Source organism: Callorhinchus milii, unplaced genomic scaffold (genome assembly GCF_018977255.1).
Source record: "Callorhinchus milii isolate IMCB2004 unplaced genomic scaffold, IMCB_Cmil_1.0 Scaffold7, whole genome shotgun sequence".
Classification (NCBI taxonomy): domain Eukaryota; kingdom Metazoa; phylum Chordata; class Chondrichthyes; order Chimaeriformes; family Callorhinchidae; genus Callorhinchus; species Callorhinchus milii.
This window is the reverse complement of record NW_024704748.1, coordinates 8,262,874-8,280,373: the sequence shown is the minus strand read 5'-3', so window position 1 is coordinate 8,280,373 and position 17,500 is coordinate 8,262,874.

Here is a 17,500-nt window from a genome sequence, read left to right as displayed (position 1 = left end):
GATATAGCGCTTTTCACGTAGGGAGGACGTCCCAAAGCGCTTCACAGAACACACTGTAAAGTGAATTGACTGTAAATTTGTGGGCGAACGCGGCAGCCAATTGCGCACAGCAATGTCCCACAAACAGTCGTAGATTGAAAATGACCAATTTATTATTGTTTTTGGTTTTGGAGGGATTATTATTAGGCTCTGTGTGGAGTAAGGAAACTTGCCCAAGGTTTCGCCCTGTGCCTGGAATTGAACTCAGGTCTCTCACTTGCAAAGCGAGTGCTCTAACCACTGAGCTACAGGACTCCATAATATATAATAAAAATATAATAAATCTGACATAACTCCCCCTCCCAACTCACTCACAATATTCCCTGACTGTCCTTTTGGCCCCCCCACCCCCCAGCTCCAAAAAAGTTTCTTTTTTTAAAAAAAAGTGTATAACTTTCTCTCCCCCCCACCCTTAAAATATTTCCCCTTTGCTGCAGTGCTGTTCTGCAGCCCTCCCCCACCCACTAAATCGACTTTAGTGATAGGGAATAGAGCCTTTAAAATAGCAGCCAGGGTTTTCATGTGGATTATTGGGATGTTTCTCTCTACACCCCCCCCACCACCCATCCCCTTTCATCTCCCAGACTAAGCACCCAATTTAACAGGGAAGGGTAGTGGGGTAGGGGTGGGGAGTGTGTGTGTGAGTGTGTGGGGTGGGGGGTGTCTTAATGTCTCTTCCTAAATGATCGCAAAGTTTATTCTAACTTCCAACTTGTGTGTGTGCTGTGATGATGGAAGGAGAAGGGAACGATGTGGCTGGGCTTTGGGATGGAGAGAGAGGGGGAGAGAGAGGGAGGAAGGAAGGAAGGAAGGAAGGAAGGGAGAGTGTGGGAGAGAAGAGAGAGAGGGAGTAGTTGGAACAGTTAGCAAAAGAGTTTGCAGAAAGTTGGGATTGCGTTAGAAAACCTACCAGTGGAGCGGAACATCCTCCCGGTTCAGAGGCTGCACCATTGCATCTGTGGCTGAATCCTCGATGTCTTCCTTTCTCTCTGTCTGTGTCTCACTTTCAGTTTTTTTCTCTCCCCCTCTCTCTCTCTCTCTTTCTTTCTTTCTCTCTCTCCTCTTTGCAGAGACTCTCAGGGAATATAAAGGATGGGGAGCAAACAATGCACAAAGTGAAGGAGGGCAAAGCAGCAGCGACTGAGTGCTGGTCTCCTTTTGTAGATTGAAAATGACCAATTTATTATTGCTTTTGGTTTTGGAGGGATTATTATTAGGCGTCTGGAGTATATAACGCCTTATAATATCTTTGAGATGTCTCAAAGCGCTTCACAGAATATACTATAAAGGGAATTGACTGTATAATTTGTGGGAGAAATGCGGCAGGCAATTGTGCACAGCAGTGTCCCACAAACAGTCTGGACATTGGAATGTTAGCACAGTAAGTCAAAATCCCAACAAGTCATTAAAACTCCAGAACAATCTTGTTTGAGAGATTCAAAAGGAAAATCCTTCACAGCCCTGAGATGCCCCAAGTGTCAGCCTGGCTCAGTTGGTAGCACTCACCTCTTGAGTCAAAATGTTGTGGGTTCAAGGACCATATTGAACTTTGAGCTCAAAGTCTAGTTTGGCATGCCACTATCGTACCATGGGAGCACTGCATTGTCGAAGGTGTCCTTTGGTTGAGACGTTAAACCTATTCAGGTGGACATTCAAAATCCCATGGAGCTAATAGAAAAGAGAAAGGATGTTCTACTGGTGTCGGCCAATAATTACTTCAGATAAAATTCGTAATTATCTTCATGGCTGTTTGGGACATTTTGTGCAAATTGACTGCTGTGTCTGCTTATAAAATACACAGTCGCTAGGCTTTACGTTAAATCCTGTGAAGTGTTTTGAGGTTTGAAAGTTGATGCTTCAAATGGAAGGATTATTCATTCTTATTTAGGGGAGGGACCGTAGTAAATTTGAGGGAAGCGGGAGGAAAGGAGACAAGTTTGGGAATATGGAAACGGAGGTTTGCGAGGGCCGGGGGTGAATTTTAATGGCAAGCAGGGTGAGGACTACTTGTCCTCAAAGTAGTAAATTGCTGGTCCAGCAAAAAAAAAGGTTGTTTCAATATGTTTCCTGAGTTTACACAGTGATTTCAGAGCTGGATCTATCGAAAGTGTAATCAATTATGAGGGTCTCAGTCAATAATTGAGTCTTTTAAAACCTCTTGAAATTGCCATGAACCAGGCATAATTATTGATTCCTTTCTGGCTTTCATTCTCTTGGGTGTCAGCCTGGCTCGGTTGGTAGCATTCTCGTCACTGAGTCAGAGAGTTGTGTGTTCAAGCTCCACGTCAGGGCTTTGAGCTCATTAGGCTAACACTCCAGTGCAATGCTGGGTGAGTGCTGCATTGTCGGAGATGTCCTTCAGATGAGATACTGCCTATTCAAGGGACGTTAAAGATCTTTGATACCATTTGAAAAGAGAAAGGAGTTTCTCAGCGCCTTGGGACGTCCTCCCGACGTGAAAGGCGCTCTATAAATGGAATCTTGTTGCTGTTGTTGTTTCTCCTGGATGCTGGCCAGCAATCCCCTAAATAAAATTAATCAGTTGGATCATGGCTGTTTGTGTGACATTTCTATGTGCAAATTGACCTATCAGGTTAACAACAAAATACACAGTCACTATATTGTGTGAAATGTCTTGAGATGTCATACTAACATGAAAAGTGCTAAATCAAATATAAAGATTACATTGATAATTCCTGCATTTCATATAGCATGATAGTAAAACAATATCTTGCTTTATCAATCCTAATATGCTTATTGCCCATCCAACCTCTTACCCTTGTCAAGGCACTGTCCTCACACCTTGCTCCTACATTAACAGTAAACTCTCTGTTGGTTCATCGCATCTTTTCCTGCCAATAATAATAATTACTAATAGTAATCCTTGCTTTTGTTACAATAACTATAACAACAAAACACAATTCACAGGTAATGGATGAAGACAACACATTCAACGTTTACAACTGTAAATATGGGCATGTGATGGGCACTGCTGTGTGAGAATGGCATCTGAATCATTTTGCTGAATGTGGATGCTGGATTACAGAGGCTCTGTCTGAGGGCACCTTATATGGAGGATGATTCTAAATGGGATTCAGAAGGTTAATACTTTCAGTGCCTCGAGACAGTAGATCAAGAGGGTGTAGGTTTAGAATTGCAAAGGGCAATTTCTGAAGTTCCGGAGATCAGGGACAGAGAGGCTGAAAGCCTGCCCGCTGATGGTAGGATGGAGACATGAAGCAGGCTGGTTCTTGCTGAATTTGAATAGGTCGCAAAGGTAGGATTGAGGTGAGATCATGGAGGGATTTAAAGGTGAAAATGAGGATCTTGAAGTCAATCTGCTGGCAGCTGGGAGTAAAAGGAGTCGAGTGAGAATGGGGTATTTTTAGACAGCCAATTTGCCTGCAGCAATGTCCCACAAACAACTGTAAAGTAAATGACCAATTTTATTTGGGGAATTGTTGGCCAGCACACCAGAAGAAACTCCCTTCTCTTTTTGAATAGTACCAGGGATCTTTAACATCTTGGGGCCCTTGGTTAAAAATCTATTCCAAACCACGGTACCTCTGACAATGTAGGGCTCCCCCAGCACTGCACTGGAGTGTTAACGCAATGTTCTGACATGGGGCTGAAACCCATAAGATTTTGAATCGGAGGTGAGAGTGCTACCAAATGAGCCAGGCTGATATCTAAAAAGTTATAAAATACAATGTCTATTCATTCTCACTCGCCTGATCATGTCAAGGTGCCCGAAGTGTGAGGTATGGTGAAGAGGCGGAGTGTGAATCTGGTGGTTTGAGTTTCAAGCTGTCTGGCTCCTTCTCGCTACAAAAAAAATTACTCACAGCACAAAGGAGCTTTTTGAGCTGTACCACAGCTTCAGAATCCAGCCAGGGGAAAGAACATTCAGTGCAATGCCTCACTGAGCGCTTGTCTGCATCGATATATGATGCCTTATTCTGGAGGAAAAAAAATGAGCAGCTCCCTCCCCTCCTCCCCTCTAACTCTGGGGAAGAGATGCAGAAAAGTAGCTCTATGCTTTCAAACGGAGTCTTTTGGCTCTGAGTTGCAGAAAGGAGCCTTGTTGAGGATTCAGTCCGTGAACTGGGTCATATTATGTTGCTATAGTGATGCCTGGATCAACAAAAGTAGGCTCCATTTGGATGCGAGGAGACCTCAAGTCCATTGCTAACCGGCTGAGTATATCAGGTGCTGGGCTCTTAGGTGTGCAGTGTCTTTGTTTGATAAGAAGCGTTCCCCCCCCTCCAACCCCCCCCACCCTCCAACCCCGACCAACAAAGAGATATGCTGAGGTCTATCACCATTACAAACAGCATCCTGTTGTTGCGCTTTTGTAATGGGATTCCGCATTATGGAAAGGGTCGCGATGGAGTGGAGTGGGAAGAGAGATCGTTCATGTTAGTGGCTGGCATCAGTTGGAATCATTGTAAACGTCCTGACTAATAATTCCCCCTGTACCCACCCACGGATAAAAATCGGTTATTCTCTTCACCTTGTGGCTAGTTGTGGGGTATTACTGTGCATAATTGGCTGCTGCATTCACCTACAAATTCAGTCACTGCACTTTACCAGTAAGCCCTGTAAAAAGCTTTGAGATGTCTTCCTGATGTGAAAGGTCCTATATCAAATGCAAGTATTATTAATAATAATCTTACTAATAATATGGAAGGAACATTTGCACTAATCCTTAACATTTTAACACAAGGAAAAGGTGAAGAAAGACCACATATTGTGCTGTGTAAATTGATGCCCTCTCTTGGGATATTTAACCATTGGCTCCTCAATTAGTTATTAACCCACAAAGCTAACTGCTGCCTGTTTACCACATGCACTGTTCACACAATATGTAACTAGCACCTCAATACAGTTCCTATAATGTCAAGATATTGCCAAACACTTCACAGGGATTTGTTGTCCATTATACTGACTGCATTTTGTAGGCGAACCTGGCAGCCAATTTGTGCACAACATTGCATGACAAACAGCCATAGAGTAAATGATTTATTGTATTAGGGGCATTGTTGGCCAGAACTCCCTCCTCTTTCTGAATTTGTCATGAGATCTTTAACGTCCAGATGGAACCTTGGTTAATGTCTCATCTAAACACATTTATGTCAAGAAGACATAGAATTAGAGTTGTAAAGGGCAATATCAGGACAGATATTAGGAAGTTTTTTTTAAGCAGAGGGTAATCAATGACTGGAATAGGTTGCCGGGAAAGGTGGTACATGCCAGGACACTCAACACTTGACAGAACACTGGACCTCTACTAAACTGATGGTGAGACCAATTTTAGACAGATTCAACAATACAAGAGAAGATACATTACCAAAGGTCAAATCATTTGCCTTGAAGCAAGGCAGAGGTTTGTGAGCTCAGCTATACACAGCTCGGTGGGAAAAGGTATGTTGCGATCAGAATATAGGTAACTTACGTAGGTCATCTTATATGGAGTCCTGTATTGGTTAGAGCACTTGCCTCGAAAGCAAGAAGACCTGGGTTTGATTCCAGGGCAGGCCGAAACCTTAGTCAAGTTTCTTTACTTCACACGCCTCTGCTTACATAACAGTAAGTAGGAACCCGGTTGTTAGTCAATTGGCGGATCACTTTTCCAGGGATAATAATCCTTCCAAAAAAAGTAAACTATAAGAAAAATAATAATTTGGTCATTCAATTCACAACTGAGTGGGACACTGCTGTGCAAAATTGGCTGCGGTGTTTTGCCCACAAAATATACAAGCAATTCACTTAAAGTATATTCTGTGAAGCACTTTGAGACATTTTGAAGTCTTGATAAGGCGCTATATCAAATGCAAAGATTATTATAAATTGTATAATTGCCTACGTCGTATATGCACCCGAGTCTCATTCAGTGTCCTACCAAAAAAAAGGCTCATTCAGTGTCCTACCAAAAGTATTTTACAAGTCAGATAAATGATTAAGTTGTAATTTTTTTTTAGTTCCAAATAATCCTAAATCCTAATACAAATCATCAAATTTATATCACTGCTACCACACTAATTGTGAAGGCTTCAGGACAGCTCAAGGTACTGTACTTATTTTTTTAAGAATGTTAAGTGTGTCAATCCTTTGTAATACAGGCAATGTAGAAATTTACATAGATTTTTTTATCAAAAGAGAAGCTTATATATAAACTTTGTGTAAGTCATATCAAGTCGACTGAGTTTACCTGTATTGTCAGGCATATCTCCATGGAAGACATTGACACAGATTTACCACATGTTTACCATAATATTTACCAAATGTTTGCCAATAGTAACCACGTATGTATCCATATTTGTCATACATTCACCGTATGTTTATTATTGGTTACCACACATTTACTAATATTTACCACCTGTTTACTATTGGTCGCCACGTGTTTACAAATAACAGGTTGATCCAGCATAGGCTGAGATTGTCATTCTGAGATGAGAGTGAAAAGTGCAGGGTCTCTGAGTGGTTTGCTTTGCTGGTTATCACATCAGATCTGTAAGGATAGTTGCACATTTTAGCTGAGGTCAGCTGTCAATGAGATTCTGGTTGTGTGTGAATGTGTGAGAGAGATTGTGTGTGTGTGTGTGTGAGAGAGTGTGTGTCAGCTAGGCTCAGCTGTGATGCACTCTACAGTCAAGGAGCGAATAGAATTCAAGATCCTTGTTCTCACTTTCACATCCCTCCATGGCTTTTCCCCTTGTATCCTGGTCGCTGCCTCATTGAATGATTGTGAGTGAATGTGAGTGAGCGTGCAAACCCCACGTTGAGTCTTTGAGCTCACAGTCCAGGTGACACACCAGTGCAATGCTGGGGATTGCTGCATTGTGAGAGGTGCCATCCTTTGGATGAAATATTAAACAAAGGTGCAGTCCGCCTGTTTAGGTGGATGTTAAAAGATCCCAGTTTATTATTTTTACTGATAAGATTATTACAACTAAAGTATTATTAATATTATTTTCACTAAGGATTTTTTATTAAGATCATTACCACTAAGGATTGTTAGTTTGTCAGTCAGCCGCTGAGTCCGAAGGTTGTGGGTTAAAGCCCCACATCGGGCTTGGAATCACATAGTCTCCAATGACACTCCAATGCAGTGCTGAGGGTGTGTTTCATTGTTGGAGGTGCCATCTTTCAGGTAGTACTATTTGAAAAGAGAAGGGAGTTTCTCACTCCCGGTGTCCTGGCCAACATGGCTATATGTGGGACATTGCTGTGCGCAACTAGCTGCTGCGTTTTGCTCCCCAAATACATAATCCCACTGAAACGCTTTGAGATGGCTCAACAATGTGATAGGCGGTATATATCAAATGCAAGGATTATTATTATTATTATTGGATTATTCCTTCCCCTGCCCTTGATATCATTCTGTAATGACTGGAGAGCACGGAGAGGAGGACAGAGTCTGAGGTGGGTCAAACGCTTTTCCTACACCCTCCTGTGCTCCTGAGTTACCATGGTGCAGTTACCATTCCTCACGACGTGGCCCCCAGTTTGAAATGATATATCACAAATGCAGTGTCAGTGCCAGGGCTGGGGCCAGTGCCAATGAGAGACCAGCAGGAGAGTTCAGTTTAATGAGTCAGGTTTGAGTTGCAGAAACAAAGATAAACTGTTTGGCTCCAGCACACTGAAGGCCTGCAACACATTCGCTGGCCAGAGGATAGCCTGACGTCAGCCAAGGCCTGAATACATGGTGTGAAGGGAGCCGACTGTTCTCACAATTCATCTCAAGGAAAACAAGCATCTTATAAATTACATACAATCCTCTCGATTGATACAGTGTCCAAACCTCTCAAAGCTCTTCATTAGGAATTGCTGTCAAGTGTAGTGACTGCATTTCGCAGGCAAGCGCAGCAGCCAATTTGTGCACAAACAGCTGTGAAGGGAATGACTAATTTTATCTGGGTGATTGTTGGCCAGGGCACTGGGAGAAATTCCCTTTTTTCCAATCGTACCACGGGATCTTTAACGCCCACCCAAACATGCACAGATGGCACATCGGTTTAATGTTTCATGTGAATGACGGCACCTCAGACAATGCAGCGCTTCCCTCAGCACTGCACTGAAGCGTCAGCCTGGACTGTGATCTCAAAGTCCAGATGTGGGGCTTGAATCCACAACCTTCTGTCTCTGTGGAGTCCTGTAACGTATTAGTTAGAGCACTTGCCTCGCAAGCAAGAGGGCCCAGGTTCGATTCCCAGGCAGGGTGAAACCTTAGGCAAGTTTCTTTACTCCACACACCTGTTTACCTTGCAGTAAGTAGGAATCCTGTGGCAACTGGCAAATCACTTTCTGGGGTAATAATCCCTTCCCTCCCCAAAGAAACGTGGTTAATTAATACATGACTTTGTGGGACGCTCCTGTGCGCAATTTGCTGTGCGTTTTACCCACAAAATACAGTCAATTCACTTTACAGTATATTCTGTGAAGCATTTTGAGACGTCTCAACGATCTGATAAGGTACTATATCAAATGTAAGGATTATTATTATTATTCTCTTACCAACTGAGCCGGGGTGCAAGGAGAGCAGTCAGTCTTTGTCCTCAAGAGCAGTAAATTGCAGGTCCAGCACAATCCACCTTACTAAGCCAGTAAGGATCCTCGTTTTTTGTTCAATTCTGAATTGTCCTTTAAACCGTGCCTTTATCCAGTTTAGTAAGTTTGACCAGTTCAACTTTTCCCCACCTTCGCAACATTTGCTGCTTCTGTCACTACCTCTCGCCACGGGCAGCCAAGACCTCATCATTTACATGCTAACTCTGCTCGCCAGTCTTCCTAACTCTTTCCTCTGCAAGCTGCAGACTATTCAAAATGCTGCAGCTCTGTGAGCTTATCACCCTCATCGTCTCCCGATTACACTGGCTCCCCATCCCCCAAAGGATCGAGTTAAAGATCCTTGTCCTCACTTTCAAAGCCCTCCACAGTCTTGCCTCACCCTACCTTTCTGACATCCTAAAACTTTATCAACCCATCCTTTCTCTCTGCTCTGCAGGCACTGACCTGCTCCACGTCCCCAGCTTTACCCGTCCCACTGTCGGTGGTTGTGCTTTTAGCCTTTTCCCCCCACTATCTGGAATTCCATCCCTGATTGCTTTCATTTCTCCCCTTCCCTAGCCTCCTTCAAGGACCATCTCAAGACCGTCCTCTTTGACCGAGCCTTTGGCTATCTTCCCACCTACATCCTCTCACCTCTTGGTCCCCACCCCTCTTTTATTCAACCCCCAACTCTGGTGTCAACCCTTGACTGTCCATGCCTTGAGTCATTGTCCTGATGTGAAGGGCGTTATATAAATGCAATTTGTGCAATTTGTTGTAGTTGCTGGTTCAGAGGTTAGATGGAATCAGACGGAAAAAGGATCATTGCTCTTTTAATGCTTACATTTTGTCTCCTCTGCCTAAATACAATGAGTTAGAAGCCCTTACTGTGAACCTGCACTTCAACCTCACCGCTGAGGGAGAGCTTTGGAACGCGAAAAGACCACTCAGCCTCTCTAGTCTCTTCCAGTTTATTAGATTGTGGCAGATCTTTTAATCCCATTTCCCTACCGATTTTAGCTGGCCAGGACACCAGGAGAGGGAAACTTCCTTCTTGTGTGAATAGTGCCATGGGGTCTTTAACATCCACCTGAACAGGCAGACAGGGCCTCGGTTTAACATATGACCAGACTGAGTTTATAGCCCCTAACACAGGACTTGAACCTGCAACCTGCTGACCTGGAGGCGAGAGTGCTACCGGCTGAGCCAGGCTGACACCCACTTGCTACTTCTTTCTATTATGGTCAACATTCTTTCCCGGCCTTCCCCAGCTCTCGCTACAAGCAGAGCATTGGAAATCCAAGCTTCTCTTTGCCTTTTTTCACAAGATGGGTTTGGATGTATTTTTATAGGTGAGCATGCCAGCCAAATGTGTACATGATGATGACCCACAAGTAGCCACGAGGTGAAGTGAATGACCGACCCCATTGACCTATCTGATCTCATCCTTGCAGAACACTCACCCGACCATCCTCCCATCACAGCAACAAGCTGCTTTTTATTACAGAAAGCTCACTGTTTATTTGACTTAAATGGTAATTGTGTTCTAATGTAATATGATAATCAATAATAATAATATTTGCATTTCTTATCATCTCTTCGTTATATCTCAAGTGCTTCACAGGATTTATTGTAAAGTGTATTTATTCACTGCTTGTGATCCCCTGAATGGGGGTGGGGGATGGGTGACAGAGGTTGTATCTTAAATCCACCCAACGACATTCCTCGTCTGGAGAGCTTCCAACTCAATAGCATCCTCTTGTAAGAATAGCCACCCTGGTGTCATTCACCTTTATGGGCACATTATGGCCAAAGAATGTTACTTAGCCTCAGCCCACAACAAGATCTATTGATGCTTAGGTCACTCCATTGCTGTGTGCAAATTGGTTGCCGTGTTTCCCTACAAATACGCAGGATTCCAATGGATCAGAGCAGGGAAGAGAGAGATCGCTTATGTTAGTGGCTGGTGTGAGTTGCAACACACAGGCCGGACAGATTGTAAATGCTCGGAATTGGAAATTTTCCGGCCGACAACACCTTGTGGCTGTTTGTGGGTCAACAGCGTGTACAATATTGGCTGCCATGTTTGCCTAGAAACTACAGTCAAAGAACCTTACAGTAAATCCTGTGAAGCGCTTTGAGACATCCACCTGATGTGAAAGGTGCTTCATTAAATTCATCAAATAAGATCTACAGAGAGATAAACTGATTGAGTGGACCAAATAAAAATTGGCCTTCTCGTTTGCCTACAAAATACATAGTCACTACACTCTAAGGAATCATCCCACTCAGCTCCTGTTAACCCTGCAAGCCAAAACCCTAAGGGGTAGGGTGGTCCTAGCTGGACAAGTAGGGGGAAGTGCTCTCAATGGCAAGCTATGCAGTTTCAACTGGTTAGACTCCAGCAGTTCCCCAACGAACATTCTGGGGTCCCCAAGCCGTAGCTCTAGCAACCTGTGCAAAATACTCTCCAGAATTAGATACGCAGGATGCATCCCTCCAGGGAGAGAGCGCTCATTCCATTCCAACAATCTATCTCTGGAATTTCCATGTGTAGGTGGGATGCATGGAATTGTCAGTTTGGATTGGATATTCTTAAGCATGGTAATGGGTTTCCGCACATATCAGACACCTGGCTGACCTGCAAAAAAGTAGATCCTGTGAAGCGCTTTGAGGTGTCCACCCAATGTTAAATACAAGGAATATTAATAATAATTGGTTTGAGGCATCCTCCCCACATTGTATAAATATAAATTGTAATTGTGTTGTATCGTAATATGATAATCAATAATAATCTTGCATTTCTTATCATGTCATCGAGGTGTCTCAAAGTGCTTCACAGGATTTAAAATGTAGTGACTGTTTAAAAACTTCTGAAGACCTTTGAGATGTTTTGATGATGATGTATCAAATGCAAGGATTATAACCAAAGCTCACAGTTACCATCATCCTCAGCACCTAAAACCTATTAAAGATAATGGACTTCAAGCTATTTGTCCCAACCGTAAAATCCTTTCAATATCCTTTCCTCAGCCATTTCCTCCAGGCCTAGATATCCTCATCCTTCGCTCTCCCACCTCTAATATACTCCTCCAATCCTCCCCATCCAACTATCAGTAGTTGAGCTTTCACCCACTGGGTTCCCGCTGTTGAAACTCTCTTCCTATCTTCATAAACTTTATTTGACTTTGATTCACATTTTTTTTCCTAACCCTTCCTTCCCCTCTCTCCTTGCTGAGATAAGAACATTGTTTCCGGGGTTCTCCTTGGCTCTTGCCAACCTGCGTGTAAAGTCTTTGGGATTAAGCAAGCAGACTGCATTCTTCTACAGAGAGAGAGAGATAGAGGGAGGAAACACACTGCATGTCAGACAACGGAAGCCAGACAAATATGGTATTCTCAGCTATTTGGTTCGGAGTGGATGGATGTGTCAGACCCAGGAAGTTGTCAATCCCTTTGTGACGCTCGTCCTAAGATGCTATATAAGAGTCAGTTGAACATTGTATTAAGTAGTCCTTATCTTTCATACAGAGGCTTTCATGTCAGGAGAACACTGTAATAATAATAATAACAACAACTTGCATTTATATAGCACCCTTCATGCGGGGTAGCGGCCTGGAGAGCTTCACAGTGGAGGAGTCTGACAATGAGCCAGGGGGAGAGGAAGTGGGGAGGTGACTGTCAGTAAGGTCAAATGGGGAAGCAGGGAGGGAGCAAGGTGGAGGGATTGAGAGAGAGAGTTCCAGAGTTTCGGGTGTAGTGGCTGAAGGCATGTCCACCAATGCTGGAACGGAGTGTACTAAAGTGTAAAGGGTAGTGACTGTATTTTTATAGGTGAACGTGTCAGCGAATTTGCCCACAGCAACGTCTCTCAAACAGAGAGACCGATTTATCTGAGAGATTGTCACCCAAGGACATTGGGAGAGAGAAACTCCCTTTTCTTTTCAAGTAATTCATGGGATCTTTAGCGAACACCTAAATCTCATCTGAAGTACAACACCTCTAGCAATGCAGCGCTCCGCGACTCAGCATTGAAGTCTCATCCTGGAGTGTGTGAGTTCAAAGTCTGGATGTGGGGCTTGAACCCACAACCTTCTGGCTCAGAAGCAAGAGTGCTACCAATTGAGCTATCAACTGACACCATTGTAACTTATTAGTTCTCAGCTCTCTTGAGCACTTGGTTAGATTCCAAGCAGGCTTTGTGGATATGCACAGTGTTTCAGGCCAGAAGTAGCAAGCAACAGAGCACTGGCCCAGTTGGACTGAAACCAAACAGATAACACTGAACATAGGCAAAGCCATAGTCTTTCCAAGCAGCTGACACTAGAGCCCACATCACATCTTTCTGCCTGCTTTGATGACCTATTTGGCTTGCTGGATAATTGCATAATTGCGTGAGCATGACATTCAATCTACAATTACAGTAAACTCCTGATAACTCAACTACCACTTAAGTCATCATGCTGTCAATATCCTGGACACATTTATTTATAAATAATATATATATATATATAGGCAAATGTGGCAATTAATGCACAGGGGTTGAGATTAGAGTAGAGAACTCCAGTGGAGGGAGTGAGCACCAGCACAGATAAAATAGGGGAAGAGCAGGGAATGGGATTAGAATAGATGGAGACTGGGAGTAGAGTAGAGATCTCCACTGGAGAGCGAGCATGAGCCACCTTCTGCAGTGTGAAACAGCTTGCACTATTTGGTCTGTGTTTTGCTCTTTAGGGCAATTGCTTCCCTTCAGTGCGGAGAAACGGCACCAGTCAGTACATTACTCTGTCTGCCATCTGCTCAACACATTCTCATTTGGCATAATTGGCCATTGGTATCAATCATTTCTTTGCAGTGTATTGGGTGCGCAGGACTTCACATTAACAGGCAAACTGGTGATTAACCATCATCAATAGGAAATAATTAAACGAAGAATCTTTTACAATTGGTACAACATCTTTTACATAAGGAGGACATCTTAAAAAGCTTCACTGGATTTACTGTAAAGAGGGTGACAGATACTTTGCGGGTAATCAATTTGTGTACAGCAATATCCCACAAAAAGCCAGGAGGTAGACAATAATACATTGGAGCTTCAGCCTAGACTGTGAGCTCAAAATCCTGATGTGGGGTTTGAACCCACAACCTTCTGACTCAGAGACAACAGTGCTACCGACTGCGCCAGGCTGACAAAAATCTAGCTCCATTGTCAGACATGACTCACTGTGCCCAGACAGGTTTAGCTTACACTGTACTCTGCAATTTAGACTTGAAGAGCTAAAAGGAAACCCTAAGTTATGAGTTCAGAAAGGTTTTGAGAGAGTAAATGATATTGATTGGGTTTGTACCCTGCAACATAGATTCCATTGATCATTCATCTCTCATTTCTCAATCATTCATCTAAAATGTGTGGATTTATTAATCATTTCATCAGAGTCCTGGAGTGTATTGGTTAGAACATTTGCCTCACAAGCGAGAGGACCTGGGTTTGATTCCCAGACGGGATGAAAACTTAGGCAAGTTTCCTTACTTCACACGCCTCTGTTTATCTAGCAGTAAGTAGGAACCTGATTGTTAGTCGATTGATCGCTTTCTAGGGGTAATAATCCCCTAAAGAAAAATTTGGTCTCTCGATCCATGACTGTCCATCACACAGAGGATACAGTTCAAGATCCTCAAAGCCCTCCATGGTCTTGCGCCCCCCTACCTCTCCGACCTCCTAACCCCCTACCACCCTGTTCGCTCCCTCCGCTCAGCAGGCTCCAGCCTGCTTCACATCCCCGCCTTACTCACCCCTCCATCGGCTGGGCCTTCTGCCACTCTGCACCCACCCTCTGGAACTCCATCCCACAGTCCCTCCGTCTCGCCCCCTCCCTCGACACCTTCAAGACCTATCTCAAGACCCTGCTCTTCAACCGTGCTTTCGATCTCCCTGTTTCCACCTCTGCCATCCCCCCTCCCCCACCCCAACCCTCAGCTCACGTCCGTAACTCTGTCTGTCCAGCGCCTTGGGACGTCCTCCCGACGTGAAAGACTCAAAACATATGTAATTTTGTTGTTGTTCTTTGTGGGACACTGCTGTGTACAATTGGCTGCCATTTCATCCACAGAATGTACAGTCAATTCACTTTACAATATATTCCGTGAAGCGCTTTGAGACATCTCAATAACGTGGTAAGGCGCTACATCAAATGGTGTATTATATATGTATTCTCTGCCTGGCTCAGTCTTCACTTCAGGAGGACACCTCAAAGTGCTTCATAGGATTTACTATAAAGTGTAGTGACTGTGTATTTTGTAGGTGGATGTCGCAGCCAATTTGCACACAGCAACCTCGGGCAAACAGCCATGAAGTGAATGATCAATTTTATTTGAGGGGTTTTGGGTCAGAACACTGGGACAAACTCCCTTCCATTTTCCATAGCACCAACATCCACCTGAACAGGCAGACGGGACCTAGGTTTAACTTAAAGGATGTTCCTAAGCTCTCCTTTGTTGCCTTCATCAGTCTGTCCTCCGCAATTGTCACAGAGCAGGAGACAGAAATGGAATGCTATTGTCCAGCTGTAATTAGTCCTACACATATATCCTCTCATTATTGAGTGGATCGATGTGTGAGGGAGGCTGGTGTTTAGTCTGGACTTCAAAGCTAAGATGGTTGCCAGATGTTCTCCTTCAGGCCCCAGTGGTCTTCAGCTCCAAGACTCCAACTGCAGACATGGAGTGGACAAGGTGGTCAGGGGTGTTCCCAATGGGACAAGACTCCAAAAGCCAACATGGAGCAAGAAATAGCCAGTATATCAACCCTACCGCCCAACTGTACCAATGTCAAACTGTTTCCCGAATGGGTCCAGTGTCCTGGCCTCGACCACACTTCCTGATCACCCTGTTCCTGTCGTTAATTACCCTCTGGGGAAGGAAACACTTCCTGGTGTCTGTCCTGAAATTCTCCTTGTGAATTGTGTCGACTATTGCATCCTCGGTGATTACTTTCCCAATCTCAAAACAAAAGAATCATCCGACCAAAAAACAAAGGCATCGAGCAATCACCTTTGTTACCTCCTGCCTTGACTATTCAAATACTCTTCTCACCGGTTTCCCCAGCTCCACTATCCACAAAATGCAATTGCTCCAAAACTCTGCCGACCATATACTCACCTGCTCTAAACTCCATATCCCCATCACACCAGTCCTCGCCTGGCTCCTAACAAAATGGATTAACATCAAGATACTCACACTTGTCTACAAATCCCTTCATGCCCTAGCACCTCACTACCTCTACGATCTGCTTATTCCCGAGTCCAGCAACCACTATGTATTGGGATCTTTTATCAACCAATGCTCTGCCAGTAAATCCATCTTAACTGCGTTCCTTAATACTCTAAATTAAATCTCTTTAATAGTAAGTCTCCAATAGAATGCTCGTCACAGATTACTATGTAATTACTAGCATTCTCTTACTGCTGTAACATAGATAATACCAACCACAATAACAATGCAATTTACATTTATATAGATCCTTCCATGTTGGGAGAATGTCTCAAAGTGCCTAATTCATTTACCTTACCCAATGAAAGTGCTTGTGTGTTAGCCTCTCGTCTGTCATTCAGAACTCTGCAGCTCGTGTACTGTCCCGCACCAGGCTTCGGGACCACATCACTCCCACCCTCGCTCGCCTCCACTGGCTCCCCATCCCCCAGAGGATTGATTTCAAGATCCTCATCCTCACCTACAAGGCCATTCACGGCCTTGCTCCCTCCTACCTCTCCAACCTACTATCCCCCTACCTACCTTCCCGTACCCTCCGTTCCTCCGGCTCCGGTCTGCTCCACGTCCCCCGCCCCAATCGCCCTACCATTGGTGGTCGGGCCTTCAGCCTCTCAGCCCCGAGGCTCTGGAACTCTATCCCCCAGTGCCTTCGCCTTGCTTCCTCCCTCTCCTCCTTCAAGGCCGGTCTCAAAACCTTTCTCTTTGACCGAGCTTTCAGCTCCCCTCTCGACTCTCTTCCCCCTTCTCGCTCCCTCCCATCCCTCCCCTCACCCTGACCATTTCCCCCCTCCTCGCTCCCTCCCCTCCCCTCACCCTGACCATTTCCCCCCTGCTCGGGTCATGACCCAACTGTGCAGCGCCTTGGGATGTCCTCCTGACTTGAAAGGCGCTTTATAAATGGAATCTTGTTGTTGTTATTGTTGTTGTTGTGGGGCAGAAGGTTGTGGGTTCAAGCATCATGTTAGGACCTTAATAGATAATATGGAATCAGCCCATTTGGCTCCCGTTATCCCTGCAAGCTAAAGCCCTAGCGGAGAGGGTAGTCCTAACTGTACAAGCAGCGGGCAAGCTTGCCAGACTGTGCTATCAATGGCAAGCTATGAAGTTTTACTTGGTTAGACAGCAGCAGTTACCCCAACGCACACTCTAGGGTCCCCAAGCCTTGGCTTTTGCCAACCTGGTCCTAATTTGGTCACTCAATCTACAAGTTGTAGGATATTGCTGTGCGAAATTGGCTGCAGTGTTTCGCCCACAAAATATACAGTCAATTGCACTGAACAGTATATTCTGTGAAGCGCTTTGAGACATCTCGAAGATGTGATAAGGCGCTGTATCAAATGCAAGGATTATTATTATTGTTAATACTTTCCGGAATTAGGTATCCACGGCGAGAGTGCGCATTCTATTCCAACAACCTATCTCTGGAATTTCCATATGTAGGTGGGATGGTTTGGATACCCTTAATCATGGTGATAGGATTCTGCAATTTTCAGACACCCGGCTGAGCAAAAAAAATTGATAATAATAATCCTTGCACCTTTCACTTAGGGAGGACCTCTCAAGATGTTTCGCAGGATTTACGCAAAGTATAAAGGCAGACAATTTGCACAAGGCAATGTCCCACAAACAGCCAAGAAGC